General features: G+C 47.6%; 1 protein-coding gene across 1 annotated transcript in view; it reads left to right on the top strand.

The window, feature by feature from the left end:
- The first annotated feature begins 12436 nt into the window (after positions 1 to 12436).
- dag1 (dystroglycan 1) overlaps positions 12437 to 13467 on the top strand; it is a 101544-nt gene continuing 100513 nt past the window's right edge. The window contains exon 1 of the mRNA XM_043708513.1: positions 12437 to 12576. The gene's annotated coding sequence lies outside the window, so the exon portion shown is untranslated. The remainder of the gene's footprint in view (positions 12577 to 13467) is intronic.

Genomic DNA, 13467 nt, shown 5'->3' with positions numbered 1-13467 from the left:
CAACACGACGGTTGGAGGAAGAACGCCTCATCTTCCGCCTAGGAACCCTCTAACCACAAGGGATGAACTCAGATTTCTTCAGTTTCCTCATTTCCCCTCCCCCCACCTTGTCTCAGTCAAATCCCTTGAACTCAGCAGCGCCTTGCTCACCTGCAATCTTCTTCCTGACCTCTCTGCCCCCACTCCGGCCTATCACCCTCACCTTGACCTCCTTCCACCTATCGCATTTCCAACGCCCCTCCCCCAAGTCCCTCCTCCCTACCTTTTATCTTACCCTGCGGACACACTTTCTTCATTTCTGAAGAAGGGCTCATGCCCGAAACGTCGATTCTCCTGCTCCTTGGATGCTACCTGACCTGCTGCGCTTTTCCAGCAACACATTTTCAGCTCAGTATTTAGGTAGAATCAAGGCACCCTAGCAAAACTGGAATCAATGGGAATCAGGGGAAAACTCTCCACTGGTTGGAGTCATGCCAAACCGGTTTCATCTGCTTCATTTACAATGTCAGAAGTGGGGATGTCTTCTGGTGATCACACCAGGAATGCTGTGGCACCTTACTCACCACATCTTCCAAAATGCCTGTCTACTGTCTGCAAGACACAAATCAGGTATGTGATGGAATATTCTCCACTTGCCTGGATGAGCACAGCTCCAACAACACTCGAGAAACTTAAAACCATCCAGGAGAAAGCTGCCCGATTGATCAGGACCCATCTATGACTTTCAAATTAACTTGCTTCATCATTGATGCCAAGTTATAGCATTGTCCATCATATACAAGATACACTGAAGTAATTCACTAAGGCTCCTCTGACAACACCTTCGAAACCTCTACTGCCTAGGTGGTCAGGGGAGGTGCTGATTATCCTGGATCTGTATAAAATGTTGATTAGGCCACAGCTAGAGTATTGTGTACGTCTGGAATCCACATTATGGGAGGGATGTGATAGCACTGGAAAGGGTGCAGAGAGATTGACCAGGATGTTGACTGGACTGGAAAGTTTCAGCTATAAAGAGAGATTGAATAGACTACCGTTGTTTTCCTTAAATCAGGAGAGGCTGAGGGGGGGTACATGATTGAGATGTATAAAATTATAATCGAAAAGGATGGCACTGGAAAAGCAAAGCAGGTCAGGCAGCAACCAAGGAGTAGGAGAGTCAACGTTTCAGGCATAAGCCCTTCATCAAGAATGTGCAGGGGGAAGGGGGATGAGAGATAAATAGGAGGGTGGGGATAAGGCTAGGTGGCTTAAGGCGATAGGTGGATGCATGTCGTTGGGGAGTGTGCAGTGGCTATGTGGGAAGGAAGATGGACAGGTAGGACAGTTCAAGAGGGCAGTGCTAAGTTGGAGGGTTGGATCTGGGATGAGATGGGGAGGAAGGAAGATTTGGAAACTAGTGAAGTCGATGTTGATGCCATGTGGTTGAACGGTCCCAAGGAGGAAGATGAGGCATTCTTCCTCTAGTTGGCGGGTGGCTTGATTTTGGCATGTACTTAGGGGACTGGGAGGGGAAGATGAAGTGATCAGCCACAGGGGGGTGGGGTAGTTCAGTGCGTGTGTCCCAGAGATGTTTCCTGAAAGGCTCAGGGGGTTGGCATCCTGTCTCCCTGATGTAGAGGGAGACCACATCGAGAGCAATGGCCGCAGTAGATGAGGTGTGTGGATGTGCAGGAAAATCTCTGCTGGATGTGAAAAGATCCTTTGGGGCTTTGGACGGAGGTGAGAGGAGAGGTGTGGGCATAGGTTATTAAAACCACCCTCTTGAACTGTCCTACCTGTGCATCTTCCTTCCGACCTTCCTGTTAAGGTGCACTTTCCTCCCCACTGACCTGCATTCACCTTATCGCCTTCCCACCTATCTTTCCCACAGCCTCACCCCAATTTACCTCTCATCACCCTGCACATACCCGATGAAGGGTTTATGCCCGAAACATTGACTTTCCTGCTCCTCAGATGCTGCCTGACCTGCTGTGCTTTTCCAGCAGCACCCTTTTCAACTCTGACTCTCCAGCATCCGCACTTTCTCCATGTCTAAAGCTATGGGGGCATAACTAAGATAGACGGGAAAAAAAACGTTATCCCTTGGTGAAGGGACCAATGACCATTGACTGAAGGAAATGAGCAGAAGATTAAAGAACACAGGAAAAAGAGTAGGCCATTCAGCCGGTCCTACCATTGAAGAGATTATGGCTACTATGTGGCTTAATTCCACATATCTGCCTTTGGTCCATATCCCTTAATACCTTTGCACAACAAAATGTATCTATCTCAGATTTAAAATTAACCACTGATATAGAGGAAAGGTGAAGAAGAACCTTTTCAGCCAGAGGGTTATGAGCATCTTGAACTCACTGCGTGAAAGGATGCTACAGCAGAAACCCTCATGACATTTAAGAAGTATTTAGATGAGCACGTGCAATGCCAAGGCAGACAAGGCCGTGGGCCAACTGCTAAAAAATGGGATTTGTCTTTGACCAGTGCAAACATCATGGGCCAAAAGATCTTTTTCTATGCTCCAGATCTCTATGAATCTATACAGGAACACCATCACATTGACCTGAACTTGACTGCTGGCCTCCACATGGATTCAACTCCCTGCCTCAGTGAATTCAACTCCCAGCTTTAGTGTGAATTCAACACCCGGCCTTACCGTGGATTCAACTCCCGGTCTTAGCGTGAATTCAACTCCTGGCCTTAGCGTGAATTCAACTCCCAGTCTTAGCGTGAATTCAATCCCGGCCTTAGTGTGAATTCAACACCCAGCCTTAGCGTGAATTCAACTCCCGGCCTTAGCGTGAATTCAACACCCGGCCATAGTGTGAATTCAACACAAGGCCTTAGAGTGAATGCAACTCCCGGCCTTAGTGTGAATTCAACACCCGGCCTTAGTGTGAATTCAACTCCCAACCTTAGTGTGAATTCAACTCCCTGCCTTAGTGTGAATTCAACCGCTGGCCTTAGCGTGAATTCAACTTCCAGCCTTCATGTGAATTCAACTCCCGGCCTTAGTGTGAATTCAATTCCCAGCCTTCGTGTGAATTCAACTCCTGGCCTTAGCGTGAATTCAACACCCGGCCTTAGTGTGAATTCAACTCCCAGTCTTGGCGTGAATTCAACTCCTAGTCTTGGCGTGAATTCAACTCCCAGCCTTGGCGTGAATTCAACTCCCGGCCTTAGTATGAATTCAACTCCCAGTCCTAGTGTGAATTCAACTCCCAGTCTTAGCGTGAATTCAACTCCCGGCCTTAGTTTGGATTCAACTCCCAGCTTTAGTGTGAATTCAACTTCCAGCCTTACTGTGAATTCAACTCCCGGCCTTACTGTGAATTCAACTTCCGGTCTTAGCGTGAATTCAACTCCCGCCCTTAGAGTGAATTCAAATCCCGGCCTTAGCGTGAATTCAACTCCCGGCCTTAGCGTGAATTCAACTCCCGGTCTTAGTGTGAATTCAACACCCTGCCGTAGTGTGAATTCAACAACCGGCCTTAGTGTGAATTCAACTCCCAGTCTTAGCGTGAATTCAACTCCCGGCCTTAGTGCGAATTCAACTCCCAGCTTTAGTGTCAATTCAACTTCCAGCCTTACTGTGAATTCAACTCCCGGCCTTAGTGTGAATTCAACTCCCAACCTTAGTGTGAATTCAACTCCCGGCCTTAGGGTGAATTCAACTTCCGGTCTTAGCGTGAATTCAACTCCCGGACTTAGTGTGAATTCAACTCCCAACCTTAGTGTGAATTCAACTCCCAGCCTTAGTGCGAATTCAACTCCCGGCCTTACTGTGAATTCAACTCCCGGCCTTAGCGTGAATTCAACTCCCGGCCTTAGCGTGAATTCAACTCCCGGCCGTAGCGTGAGTTCAATTCCCGGCCTTAATGTGAATTCACCTTCGGCCTTAGTGTGAATTCAACAACCGGCCTCAGCCTGAATTCAACTCCCGGCCGTGGCGCGAATTCAACTCCCGGCCTTAGCGCGAATTCAACACCTGGCCTTAGTGCGAATTCAACACCTGGCCTTAGTGTGAATTCAATTCCCAACCTTAGTGTGAATTCAACTCCCGGCCTTAGTGTGAATTCAACTCCCAACCTTAGTGTGAATTCAACTCCCAGTCTTAGCGTGAATTCAACTCCTGGCCTTAGTGCGAATTCAACACCTGGCCTTAGTGTGAATTCAATTCCCAACCTTAGTGTGAATTCAACTCCCGGCCTTAGTGTGAATTCAACACCCAACCTTAGTGTGAATTCAACTCCCAACCTTTGTGTGAATTCAACTCCCAGCCTTAGTGCAAATTCAACTCCCAGCCTTACTGTGAATTCAACTCCCCGCCTTATTGTGAATTCAACCCCAACCTTAGTGTGAATTCAACTCCCGGCCATAGTGTGAATTCAACTTCCGGCCTTAGCGTGAATTCAACTCCCGGCCTTAGCGTGAATTCAACTCCCGGCCTTAGCGTGAATTCAACACCCAGCCTTAGCGTGGATTCAACACCCTGCCTTAGCGCAGATTCAACTCCTGGCCTTAGTGTGAATTCAACTCCCGGTCTTAGCGTGAATTCAACTTCTGGCCTTAGCGTGAATTCAACTCCCAGCCTTAGCGTGAATTCAACTCCCAGCCTTACCGTGAATTCAATCCCGGCCTTATTGTGAATTCAACTCCCGGCCTTAGCGTGAATTCAACACCCGGCCTTAGCGCGAATTCAACTCCCAGCCTTAGCGTGAATTCAACACCTGGACTTAACGTGAATTCAACTCCCGGCCTTAGCGTGAATTCAACACCCAGCCTTAGCGCGAATTCAACTCCCAGCCTTAGTGTGAATTCAACTCCCGGCCTTAGCGTGAATTCAACACACGGCCTTAGCATGAATTCAACACCCGGCCTTAACGTGAATTCAACTCCCGTCCTTAGTGTGAATTCAACACCCGGCCTTAGCGTGAATTGAACTCCCGGCCTTAGTGTGAATTCAACACCTGGCCTTAGTGTGAATTCAACTCCCGGCCTTAGCGTGAATTCAACTCCCGGCCTTAGCGTAAATTCAACTCCCGGCCTTAGCGTGAATTCAACACCCGGCCTTAGTGTGAATTCAACTCCCAGCCTTAGCGTGAATTCAACTCCCAGCCTTAGCGTGAATTCAATCCCGGCCTTAGTGTGAATTCCACACCCGGCCTTAGCGTGAATTCAACTCCCGGCCTTAGCGTGAATTCAACACCCGGCCTTAGCATGAATTCAACACCCGGCCTTAGCATGAATTCAACACCCGGCCTTAGCGTGAATTCAACTCCCGGCCTTAGTGTGAATTCAATCCCGGCCTTAGCGTGAATTCAACACCCGGCCTTAGCGTGAATTCAACACCCGGCCTTAGCGTGAATTCACCACCCGGCCTTAGCATGAATTCAACTCCCGGCCTTAGTGAGAATTCAACTCCCGGCCTTAACGTGAATTCAACTCCCGGCCTTAATGTGAATTCAACAACTGGCCTTAGCGTGAATTCTACTCCCGGCCTTAGTGTGAATTCAACACCGTACCTTAGTGTGAATTCAACTCCTGGCCTTAGTGTGAATTCAACACCTGGCCTTAGTGTGAATTCAACTCCCGGCCTTAGCATGAATTCTACTCCCGGCCTTAGCGTGAATTCAACTCCCGGCCTTAACGTGAATTCAACTCCCGGCCTTAATGTGAATTCAACAACTGGCCTTAGCGTGAATTCTACTCCCGGCCTTAGTGTGAATTCAACACCTGGCCTTAGTGTGAATTCAACTCCCGGCCTTAGCATGAATTCAACTCCCGGCCTTAGCGTGAATTCAACTCCCGGCCTTAGCGTGAATTCAACACACGGCCTTTGTGTGAATTCAACACCCGGCCTTAGCGTGGATACAATTGCCGGCCTTAGTGTGAGTTCAACTCCCGGCCTTAATGTGAATTCAACTCCTGGCCTTAGTGTGTTTTCAACACCTGGCCTTAGTGTGAATTCAACACCTGGCCTTAGCTTGAATTCAACTCCCAGCCTTAGCGTGATTTCAACTCCCGGCTTTAGTGTGAATTCAACTCCTGGCCTTAGTGTGAATTCAACTCCTGGCCTTAGCGTGAATTCAACTACCAGCCTTAGTGTGAATTCAACTCCCGGCCTTAGTGTGAATTCAACTCCCGGTCTTAGTCTGGATTCAATTCCTGGTCTTAGTGTGGACTCTGACTCCTGGCCTTAGTGTTGACTCGACTCCCAGCCTCAAGGTGAAGCCTGGCGAGGTCTGGGTTGGAAGGGCTATTATTCTGAACTCTGATTTGTCTATTTTTCTAATTTATTGCCAGACTTCCTTTTTCTAATTCTTTCCCTAGGAATTTATACTTGAGAATCTGTATCTAGATACCTTAGACCTAAGATGGCATTGTAAGTGGAGACTTGTAAACATATGACAATAAAGCTAATTCTAATTCTAACTTGCAAGATACTCTCTAAGCCACTGACTATCATGTATATCGCCACTTCTTCACTGTTGTTAAGTTAAAATCCTAGAACTCCCTCACCAACTGTGGATGGTCCTCATGCAACGAGAACTGCAGAGGTTCAAGAAAGAAACTTAGCACTAGCTTTTTCACGGCATTTAGGGACGCATAATAAATGCTGGCCCAGTCAGCATTGCACACATCACATGAATGATAGGGGTGAGGTAGATTCTACAACTACAGACCTCTTAATCTAGTACCCCTCATGTACAAACTCTTGGTATCCAAAATCAAACCAGTCAGCATTTCAACATGCATTGGTTCAGCAAACAGCCAGTTTCGATTTGTTCATGCCAAATCATGCCTACAGATCTGAGATACAGTTTTGAAAAAATACTGATAGGGAAACATGAAAAATAAAATATATATTGATTTTCAGATATTCCGTCAGGTTGCAGACAAGAGATTTAAGTTTGGGGTTGAGTATAGTTTTTGGATTGAAGAAAGGTTGGAGGTGATGCATCCCATGGGTCAGTGCTGGGACTACTTTGCCATAAATTGTCAATATTGGCATCTGCTGTGATTACAGATATACGGTAATCAGAGCACAGTAAGAAGGGATTACAGAAGATATGAATGAAACTGAGACAGATTAGTGGAATGGGCAGACAGCCTGATACAATTTAAAGCTAATAAAGTTGAAGTCACGCATTTTGCCATGAAGGAAGAAAGGAGAACATAAGTTCAATAAAAAGGTGAAGAGAGTGTGGGAAAGAGAAGAACCTTTGGGTTCAAATAAATAATTTACTGAAAGTGAGATACAAGTAAACTCACTAAAAATGGTCAATTTCATTTTGGATGTTGCAAATAGGCTGAGAACAATAAAAATGATAGACTGTAAAATGCAATAGAGTCGAAGAGTGTGGTGCTGGAAAAGCACAGCAGGGGAAGGTGCCAGGAGTGGACCCTCCGTGACTCCCTTGTTAGATCCACACCCCCCACCAACCCACACCCCACACCTGGCACCTTTCCCTGCCACCACAAGAAGTGCAAATCCTGCGCCCACACCTCTCCTCGCACCTCCATCCAAGGCCCTATAGGATCCTTCCTCATCCGACATAGATATACCTGTACTTCCACACACGTCACCTACTGAGTCCATTTCCCTCAATGTGGTCTCCTCTACAATGGGGAGACAGGACACCAAATTGTGGAACGTTTCAGAGAACATCGCTGGGACACACGCACTAAACAACCCCATTGCCCTGTGGCCAAACACTTTAACTCCCTATCCCACTCCGCCAAGGAATGCAAGTCCTGGGCCCCCTCCAAATTCTAGCCACCCGACACCTGGAGGAAGAACACCTCATCTTCCACCTTGAGACCCTCCAACCACATGGGATCAATGTGGATTTCACCAGTTTCCCCATTTTCCCTCCCGCCACCTTATCCCATATAAGAACTTCTGCTTGAAACGTCGATTCTCCTGCTCCTCAGATGTTGCCTGACCGGCTGTGCTTTTCCAGCATCTGCAGTCCTCACTTTCTTCCTGTAAAATGCAATAGGCATAGTTAGGGTAATGTAAGTAGTTTGAATGTCTCAATACAAAACTGGACATTACAGCATAGGCTCAGCAGTGATAACAGGGTAAAAACAAGGACTGCAGATGCTGGAAACCCGAGTCTGGATTAGAGTGGTGCTGGAAAAGCACAGCAGGTCAGGCAGCATCCAAGGAACAGGAAAATTGACATTTCGAGCAAAAGCCCTTCATCAGGAATAGAGGCAGGGAGCCTGCAGTGTGGAGAGATAAATGAGAGGGGGGTGGTGCCTTTCAGCAAGGATGACAAACCAGTGATGAGAGTCCTGATTACTGGTGTTTCTACTTGATTGCACAAGTTTCTTTTGTTGGCACATTCTATCCAAAGCCAGTGAAAGCAATGGTAAAATAAAACAGAACTGCAGATGCTGGAGATCTGAAACGAGAAATGAAAATGCTCGCACTAACCCAGAGTGAAGTAAATGCTGAATGGGCGCTAATGCAAAGTGTAAATAATGTTAAATGGGTTGGCTGTGCTGGGAGCAATAGCACAGGACCTGTGGGTGTGGGGGATGTAATGAACATGGAGGAGGGTGCTCAAGCTCTGAAATTGTTAAACTCAATGCTGAGTCCTGAGGGCAGAAGATGAGGTGTTCCACCTTGCGTTGACCCTCACAGGAAGATATTTGAAACTTTGGGCTGAGTGGAGAGCACGAAAGTGAAACGTGTTCAGATTAATCAAGACATAATCAGAGGTGGTGGCCACTTCCTGCACTGTAAGTGCTTGTTTTAACCAGCACTTTATGAACCAGCACTCTCGATAAACTGGCAAGAATTATATACCTGAAACTTGACACTAAGCCAGTGTTATAGTAAAGAACTGATTCCTCATTTACCCTCTCTGTTTAAATATTAAGGCCTCTTTTGGTGTACTGATAGTATCCCTACCTATGGACCAGGAGTCCCAGGTTCCAAAGGTGTGTAATAACATCACTGAACAGATTGAAAAGAAAATATCTTTTGTTAATTGGAGATCATGTGTGATGCCCATCATATTTTTCTCTTGCAATATAGAATATACTACACCAATATCGGGTTCACTTACAAATTTGATAAACACTTGCCAAATAATACAATGATACAGAATCAGTACAATACTTCAGAAAGATAAAATGAGTATTAGTCCTTGTGGAATTGATATGTCCTTTAGAGAACAAACCTTTTGTGGTGGGTGCAGCACTTTTTTCATGAATTAGCTCACTTTGTCTATTGATAGACTTTAAAGAAATGATGATCATGCACAGTACAAAACTCATTCAAAGAATTCAGATTTTCTGTCAGAACTAAAAGTTCCACTTAAGCTTTTATACTGATCTTAGCAGGGTGCTAGTACTCCTGGCTCCTAACTCACAGATCTCATGCAGCTGCTGGCAACACAAACTAAATTTGTCAGATTCATCAAGGTCAATTGTTAAAGAACCCACTAAGCTTGTTATTATGGGAAATTTTATCCAATCACAAGGTCTCAAGTCAGACCTGTCATTCCACTATAATGAAGACACAATGGTTGAACAACTCCACAGAATGTAATATATGGATTCTCACATAGTCTCTGGTTTCTAAGCGCTTGTCGATTTTTTAATTGAACAAAACAATCTTGAATATTATGTAATATCTTTCACATTCCAAAGTGCTTTACACCCAAAATACAGTTACTGTTCTTGCAAACACATTAAGTAGACGAGTGAGCAGTTAATTTGTTTCGATAGTGTTTGGTTGAAAAATGAATGTTGCTCAGGACGTTGGAAGAACTCCGAGCTCCTCTTTGAATAATGCCATGGGATCTTTTATGTTGTTTGAATGGACTTTAATTTGATTTAATGTTTCATCCAAAAGACAGCACTGTCAACAATGTAGCCTTCCACAACACTGCACTGCAGGTTCAAAGGAAAGAAAGAAAGAAAAAGCTTGCATACATATATATTCATTAACTTTCATTGACGCAGGATGTCCCAAAGCACTTCACAGCCAATGAAGTACTTATGAAACATATTAATTGTGGTGATAAAGTAAATACAGCAACCAATTTACATTCAGCAAACTCCCACAAACAAGGAGAAAGTGAGGACTGCAGATACTGGAGATCAGAGTCGAAGAATGTGGTGTTCGAAAAGCACAGCAAGTCAGGCATTATCTGAGGAGCAGGAGAATCAATGTTTCGGGCATTTCGATTCACCAGGAATCCCACAAGCAAGGTCAAAGAATTCATGTGATGTTAATTGTTGGATAAATATTGGTATGAACATTGGGATTAATTTACGTACTTCCCCTTCACAGAAATGCAGAGCATCCACTTCGGCTTCCAACAGTTTAAGTCCTGATTTTGTTCTCAAGTTCTAGAATTAGAACTGGAATCCAGGGATAAGAGTACTACAAATCAGCCACTTCAGTTACCAAATCTCTGAGCCTTGGAGCGTGAAATAAACATACATTATTCAGACCCAAAGCTGAGTGAAACAACCAATAACTTAATTAACACGCAGAACCTGAACAATTTCCAGATAAACAACCTGATCTTGTACATAATTATTCTCTAGGCTTTAGTTCTGAAATTTTGTAATGGAAGAAATACTTCTATTTTTAACACTGTTTCAAAACAAATGCAACAACATGCAGATAAAGATTTCAAAACTGCAGGATGGACAATAGTTAAAGATTTGCAGTCCATAAAACCCTGGCTGTCCACTGGCAGAAACTGAAGATGGCTCTCTGACAAGGTCTCAACAGGCAAGACCCACTTTTAAAAAGAGAAACAGCATCTCCTGTGCCCAACAAGGCTGATCCAACATGATCAGCTCGTACCAAAGATAGAGAGAGAAGCCAGAATGTAACTATGCAGAAATGCCCAAATGATGGTTTCTGTCACTGTTTAACAACAATTTACATTTATAAAGCACAGCTAACCAGGTAAATATCCTAAAGTATTTCACAAAAGCATTAATGAGGAAAAATTGACACCAAGCCACATAAGGAGATATTAAGTTTCAATAAACATGTTAAAGGAGGAGAGAGAGAGGCAGCAAGATAGGGAATACAACAATCTAAGACCTTATAAGGTTGTTGGCAGGACAAAGCAATGAAAAATTTTGAGTACACAAGGGGGCAGACATGGAAGAACACAGAGGTCTGGATGGGTGTCACAGCTCATGGAGATCATATAAACGTGCAGGGGCAAAGGTGTGGAGGAATTTGAAAACAAAGATAGTTATTCCAAACTGCTAAGGCTTAGATGGACCAGGAGGCAATTTCAGACAGTAAACACAGATGGACCAAACTGCCTCAGGTAAAAGATAAAATATAGGCAATGATATGGAGATGCCGGTGTTGGACTGCAGTGTAGAAAGTTAAAAATCACACAACACCAGGTTATAATCCAACAGGTTTAATTGGAAGCACTAGTTTACGGAGTGCTGCTCCTTCATCAGGTGGTTGTGGAGTACAACTGTGGGACTATAGCCTGGTGTTGTGTGATTTTTAACTTGATTGTGGCAAGTGGAGGTTGAGTGCTTGCACCAACTAGTAGAGTGTGCAGGTGTGGGGAGGTAGGAGATGGTCTTGCTGCAGGGGATGCGAGCAATCATGGCTGTGTAGGGAAAGCACAGCTGGAAACCCGACACAGAAGAGGTTTCCAGGGTCGGTTTGGGAGAAGGGGCTGGACTGTGCTCATTGCCTTGGCACCTAAACCCCCGGTTTAACATTCACATTCCGGCTCCTTCTTCGGGGTTTAGTGCTCTAAATCCCTCCTCCTCCTCACCCCCGACCGGTATAGTCAACTCAAACCGACAAATAAAATGGGGGGAGCCAGTAATTTCTCAACAGCATCAGGCAGAACCTGTGGGGAAACACAACCGAGCGGGAACACCGCCAGGTGATCCACGCCAGATACCTCCCCCCCCGACTCGCCTGTCATTGGTCGCCCGGCTGTGAGTGACAGCGTAGGGTTAGCGAATGGCGATGGAGGGTCCCCGCACGCGCCTGGAATGACGGGATCAGTTGGGATGGACCCGGTTTGATTGACGCGCGGGTGGGCGTTTCGCCGCCGCGGTTCTGGATTGGGATTGGTCGGTTGGGCTTGTGGGCAGGGCGGCGATCCTCCATTGGATCTCGCCGTTCCTTTTGTGGACGGCGGCAGGCCCCTCAGAGATAGAAGATCCAGGTGTGATTGACAGCGGAGGGCGGCCATGATCGGTGGGTCGGCTTGAATGACAGGAGAGTGGGTGGGGGAGGGACGGAGGCGGGCGCAAAGGCTCTGCACGCGATTGGTGGCCCGTTGCGATTGGCGGGCAGGGCGTCAAGCACCCGTGCCGCGATTGGCGGAGCGCCGTGATCGAGCGCCGGGTGGGCGGCGCACCTTGCGGGAGGCCGGCGGTGATTGGTGGGCCGCGCGGGAGGTGGAGGGTGTCGGTGTCGGGCCGCAGCTGCAGTCGGCGCAGTCGCGGCTGCGAGGGGAATGGATGTAGCGGCCGGGTCGGCAGGGAAAGTCAGCGCTCGGTGGCCGGCGAGAGACACCCGCGGGGGGCCCCGGGGCAGCGTCCTACCAGGTAGCGGCAGGCTGTGAGGGTCGGCGGGGGGGGTGAAGCAGAGGAAAGGCCCGGGCTGTGGGGCCTGACCTGGCCTGGCCTGTGTGTGTGTCTCTCTCTCTCTGGGATCCGGCTTTTCCCTTTAAACCTGAGCCGGGGCTGCCTGCTCCCTCCCTCCCTCCCTCAGCCCTTGGCCGGCAGCCAGCGGCACCCACCGCTCGGGTTTTCCGCTCTCGTTCAGCTGCCGCCCCCAACCCCCGGGGCGTCACTTTTCAAATCAACTGCCTGTTTTCTGTCGCGACCGAGTTAAACACCACCCACCCCACCCCCCCCCCCCCCACATCACACCTCACACATCAATCCCCACCGCCGCCCAAAATCCTCCCGTTTCAAAGTGACCTCCAGCCGGTACAAGTTTTGTCAAGTGCCCGCGTTTGAAGGGGAGCCGCGCCGTATCACCCAGAGTGGCGGCACTCCTGCTCCCTCCCTCCCCTCCCTCCACACCGAGAGTTTAACACTCCCGGGCAAGCCCAGCCCCCAACACCGCAAACTTGGATTTGTGTCGGCAGGGAGCTGCTGCTTTGGGGGGGGGGTGCGGGGGAAGAGTGCCAGCGCATGGTGGGTGGGGGGGGCATGGTGGACGCTGACCCCTGCTTGGCAGAGGCTGGAGGGTGGTGTCCACCCTAACACTAGGGTGGGACACTGGTGTGTAGCAAGGGGTGATGGCCATTCCTGGGCAGTGGGATAGAAGAGGGTGGGAAGTGTGGGCTGTTCGTGCTGGGGGTGTGGTGCCTCGTTGTGGGGGGGAGAGAGGGTGTGAGTGGAAGGAGTGAAGGTCCCTGTGCCTCAGGAGAGGGGTGTTCGCGTCTCTCTGAGATTGTAAAGGGGGGGGGGTGTGCTTCTGTGCCTGGC

The sequence above is a fragment of the Chiloscyllium plagiosum genome, chromosome 18 (genome assembly GCF_004010195.1).
Source record: "Chiloscyllium plagiosum isolate BGI_BamShark_2017 chromosome 18, ASM401019v2, whole genome shotgun sequence".
In the NCBI taxonomy this organism is placed as follows: domain Eukaryota; kingdom Metazoa; phylum Chordata; class Chondrichthyes; order Orectolobiformes; family Hemiscylliidae; genus Chiloscyllium; species Chiloscyllium plagiosum.
The sequence above is the reverse complement of the archived record's forward strand: the minus strand, read 5'-3'. Positions and strand labels throughout refer to the sequence as shown.